Source organism: Otolemur garnettii, unplaced genomic scaffold, assembly GCF_000181295.1.
Source record: "Otolemur garnettii isolate 467f Iridium unplaced genomic scaffold, OtoGar3 scaffold00043, whole genome shotgun sequence".
In the NCBI taxonomy this organism is placed as follows: Eukaryota; Metazoa; Chordata; class Mammalia; order Primates; family Galagidae; genus Otolemur; species Otolemur garnettii.
In genome coordinates this window covers 5,429,711-5,435,016 of record NW_003852438.1, presented here as the reverse complement: position 1 = coordinate 5,435,016, position 5,306 = coordinate 5,429,711, and positions in this window count along the sequence as shown.

Sequence of the window (5,306 nt, the reverse complement as noted above, 5' to 3'; positions counted from 1 at the left end):
TTTTTTTTTTTTTTAACAGTTTTTCTTTTTTGGCTGGGGCTGGGTTTGAACCTGCCACCTCCGGGATGTGTGGCTGGTGCCCTACTCCTTTGAGCCACAGGTATCACCCTGTTTTGGAACTTTCAAGTAAGCTTAACATTTGCATTTCCAAATTCAGAGATTGAAAAGGTGTATATGAATTAAATCTTTAATCAGATTAATGTCAATTATAAGGAACTTGCTATTTAATATTATTTATTGTGTTGTGCCACATATATTTTGTTCGGTATGTGATCTTTTGAGATATGAATTATAACTGGCTTACTTACCTATTATGTGAATGTATGTTTTCATATATTCGATTTGCTTACAGTAAAGTGCACATTCCTCATTTTAATCATTGCAAATTTTTGTTTTCTTCCTGAATTTTAATGTGTTATTTTTCTTTCTTTTTTTTTTTTTTAGAGATAGAATCTCAGTTTGTCACCCTCAGTAGAGTGCTGTGGCATCACAGCTCACAGCAACCTCCAGCTGTTGGGCTTAGGTGATTCTCTTGCCTCAACCTCTCAAGTAGCTGGGACTACAGGTGCCTGCCACAGCGCCCAGCTATTTTTTGTTGCAGTTTGACCAGGGCCAGGTTTGAACCCGACACTTTCGGTACATGGAGCCGGTGCCCTACTCACTGAGCCACAGGCGCTGCCCTAATGTGTGATTTTTCATTTAAGGATTTAGTTAATATTCATCTGTATAACCTTGCTTCAGACTTCATTCACGTCCTTGAGTTTAAGCTTGCCCTTTTTAACTTCACCACTGCACTCCACCCCTCTGACCTTATTATTGCTTTGCTTTTATAAATGGTACATGTATGTATTGTGTATATATTTAAGGAATTTTGTGTATATCTTTTTTTTGGGGGGGGGACAGAGTCTCACTCTGTCACCCTGGGTAGAGTACAATGGCATCACAGCTCATAGCAACCTCAAACTCTTGGGCTCAAGTGATTCTCTTGCCTCAGCCTCCCAGGTAGCTGGGACTATAGGCATTTGCCACAACACCCGGCTATTTTTAGAGGCAGGGTCTCACTCTGGCTCAGGCTAGTCTTAAACCTGTGAGCTCAGGCAATCCATCTACCTTGGCCTCCTAGAGTGCTGGGATTACAGGCATGAGCCACCCCACCTGGCCTTTGTGTATATCTTTCTTGAAAATTTCTTCCTTGATACCACTTTACACAGCTTCTTTGCTGTCTGTGCTTTCCAGTTGCCGTGGTATTCTCTTTTTCCCAGACTTATACATCCTGCTGTCTTTTTGTTAGTGTGGAATTATTCACAAAGAAGTGTCCAATGATTATAACTGGGGTATTGGGCTAAATCTACAGATTCCTTTTCAGGAAACAAATATAATGCCTTAGTTTTTTTTTCTTTCTTCTTTTCTTTTTTTTTTTTCTGACACAAAGTTGTCCTGGGTAGAGTGCCATAGAGTCATAGCTCACAGCAACCTCAAACTCTTGGGCTCAAGAGACCTTCCTGCCTCAGCCTCCCAAATAGCTGGGACTACAGGTGCCTTCCACAATGCATGGCTAAGTTTTCTATTTTTTGTAGAGATGGGGTCTAATTCTTGCTCAGGCTGGTTTTTTTTTTAGAGACAGAGTCTCAGTTTATTGCCCTCGGTAGAGTGCCATGGCGTCACGGCTCACAGCAACCTCCAGCTCTTGGGCTTAGGCGATTCTCTTGCCTCAGCCTCCTAAGTAGCTGGAGCTACAGGTGCCTGCCACAACACCTGGCTATTTTTTTGTTGGAGTTTGGCCAGGGTCAAGTTTGAACCCAACACCCTCAGTATATGGGGCCGGTGGCCTACTCACTGAGCCACAGTCACCGCCCTTCAGCTTGGTTTTGAACTCCTGAGCTCAGACAGTCCACCAACCTCTGCCTCCCAAAGTGTTAGGATTACAGGCGTTAGCTACACTGCCCGGCTTAGAATTTTATCTTAACTCTGTGTCTAAAAAGTTCAGCACATAATATCCTTTCTTCTATTATTTTCACCTCTCTGGGCATTGTATTCTTATTTATCTTTTGGTAGTAAAGGCTAGCTGCTACAATATATAGTTTGCTGTCTGAAAGGCCTGTGTTCAAGTCCCAGATCTTACTCTTGCTGGATGTAACCTTGAACAAAATAATCTCACAAGCCTCAATTTTATCATCTTAAAAAGGAGATAACAATGCTTGGCACAGTGGCTCATGCCTGTAATCTTAGTACTTTGAGAAGCTGAGGTGGGTGGATTGCTCCAGCTCACATGTTCCAGGCCAGCCTGAGCCAGAGTGAGACCCCTGTCTCTACTGAAAATAGAAAAACTAGCTGGGCATTGTGGTGGATACCTGTAGTCTACTACTTGGGAAGCTGAGGCAAGAGGATCACTTGAGCCCAAAAGTTTGAGGTTGCTGTAAGCTATGACACCATGGCACTCTACCCAGGGCGACAGCTTGAGACTCTGTCTCAAAAAAAAAAAAAGAAAGAGTAAGAATAGGAAAAAGAAACATAAGACCAAGAGCAGGTGCTACAAAGCACAGCCAAAGATGAAAACCAAAGGTCAGTCCCAGGGAATGTTTATACGTACGGTAGTTAGGACAGCTTTGTAGAAGTGATATAATAGTCAGTGGCAACATCTTCTGTTTACTGAATAGGTGCTAGTATTCACTATAATATAAAACTGTTTTATACCATTATTCCTTTTATTCTTTCAACAACCTTATCAACTAAGTGTTATCTCCTTTTTTTGGAGACAAAATCTCATTTTGTTGTCCTTGGTAGAGTGCTGTGGCGTCAATAGCTCAGAGCAACCTCAAACTCTTAGGCTCGAGCAATCTTCTTGCCTTAGTTTTTCTTTTTTGGGGGCAGGGGGGACAGAGTCTCACTTTGTCACCCTTGGTAGAGTGCTGTGGGGTCATATCTCATAACAACCTCAAACTCTTGGGTTCAAGTGATCTTCTTGCCCCAGCCTCCTGAGTAGCTGGGACTATAGGCGTCTGCCACAACACCGAGCTACTTTTAGAGATGAAGTCTCGTTCTTGCTGAGGCTGGTCTTGAACCTGTGCGCTCAGACAATCCACCTGCCTCCGCCTCCCAGAGTGCTAGGATTAGAGATGTGAGCACCTCACCTGGCCCTTCCTATTCTTCTTTGACTTTTTTGTCCCTAAAATAAACAAACCATCATGCAAATGTGATTTGTGCTTTCTGAGCTGATCCAAACATATGTTGCAGCATGGTCTGGAACAAAGCAATGACATTTAGAATTAGACATCCAGTGTTATTAACATATACAGCTTTATAGTCTTTGTAGTTTCTATTATGTTGCCCTTGAGCTTCTTGAACAGCTTCTGCCTTTCCTAGGCCTTCCTTTAGCTCAGAAGGAGAACTGCAGTTGTTATGGGTAAACTGGCACCATTGTAGTAACACACCTAATGATTGTATCATGACAGTGAAATAGGGTGAATAAGTGACTCTACGAGGAGCAGTTGTGATGTCTATTAGAGGTCCAAATGATCTTTTAACTGATCACAATTTTATTGCCAAATTGAATTCTACTGTCTTCTCAAAGGATGTGCTGACCTTTGTTTGGCTATCTTCTAATATGGTGGCATCAACCAACAAAGCTCTGGTATTGGGGCGGATGGTACCTTGACAAGTTTCTGTGACTTCGGAAGCTCTGGACTTAACAGAAATACTTTTTCAGCCTGCTCAACGTGACCATTAGGCATTTTTTTGTTATTTACCCTACTGATTCTACAAAGACAGCCTTCTCTTCCTTCTTGTTTATGTCCAGGAAGAACAGAATCACAAACCAAACTTTTGTACAACTAACTAGAAAAATTGTGATTAAAAATAGCTAACATTTACTTGCCACAGATCGTATAGTAAACATTTTACTACATACTAGCCATTTAATCCTCACAAAACCCTATGGGATACATTTTGTTATCCTCATTTTTCAGATTAGGAAGCTAAGGCAGAAGAGTTGTGCACCTTGCCCAGGATCACCCCATTAGTAGCTGGAGAAACTGGGGTTTATATTTAGGCAGTCTGGCTCCAGGATCCATGCCCTTGGTCATGGGTTACATTGCCTCTAAATTTCAGCAGATAGGAAGGTGATAACTGCATGGTACCCTGAGGACTGCATTTTGTGATCTGCTGCTTTTTCATTTAGCAGTGTTTCCTAGCTTCTTGGAGTCTTTGATGTCTCCTAGGGGAGATAAATGAAATTCCTGGCATTTTTTCCAAGCCATCCAGCCTCTTAATTCTAAAGCTGAGATGGCTTGGTAGCTGGTAGATCTGGCTTCACAGTTTCTCTGTTGCAGCAAAAAAAATGCTTCAGTATTGGGAACCAGCCTAACCTGAGTTTAAATCTTGGTGTCTTTCCAGCTATCCAATATATACGTACCATGTTCCTAGATGTCAAATACGAGGCTTCTTCATATTGGGTGCTGAGGATACAGTAAACAAAACAATTCTTGCTCTCACAGAATTTAGTCAAGTGAGAGAAGACTGGAAAACAAATTATGTCAAGTGGGATTGCTAAGAGGAAATACAAGGCAAGGAGCCTGGGCATGGTGGCTTATGCCTATAATTTTAGTAGTGTGGGACACTGAGGCAGGAGGATTGCTTGAGCCCAGGAGTTCAAGATCAGCTCAAGCAAGTGTGAGACCTGTCTCTACAGAAAATAGAAAAAATGGGCCAGGTGTGGTGATGTACAACTGTAGTCCCAGCTACCTGAGAGACTGAGGCAGGAGGATCATTTGACTCCAGGAGTTTGAAGATGCAGTGAGCTACGATGATACCACTATACTCTAGCCAGAGTGACAAAGTCAGACTCTGTCTCATGAAAAAAAATAAAATTATATATATATGTATATATATATACACACACACACTTGTGACAAAAGGGTAGAAACTAAGGAGCTACATACATTTATTTATTTATTATTTTTTGAGACAGTGTCATTTGTTGCCCTTGGTAGAGTGCTGTAGTGTCACAGCTCACAGCAACCTCAAACTCTTAGGCTGAACTGATTCTCTTGTCTCAGCCTCTACTCAAGACTACAGGTGCCTACCACAACACCCAGCTATTTATTTATTTATTATTTTTGCAGTTTTTGGCCAAGGCTGGGTTTGAACCCACCCCTCCTGCATATGGGGCCTGCGCCCTACTCCTTTGAGCTACAGGCGCCACCCCCAGCTATTTTTTAAGAGATGGGGTCTTGATCTTGCTCAGGCTGGTCTCCAACCTGTGAGCTCAGGCAATCCACCCACCTTGCCCAAGAGAAACACTATTTTAG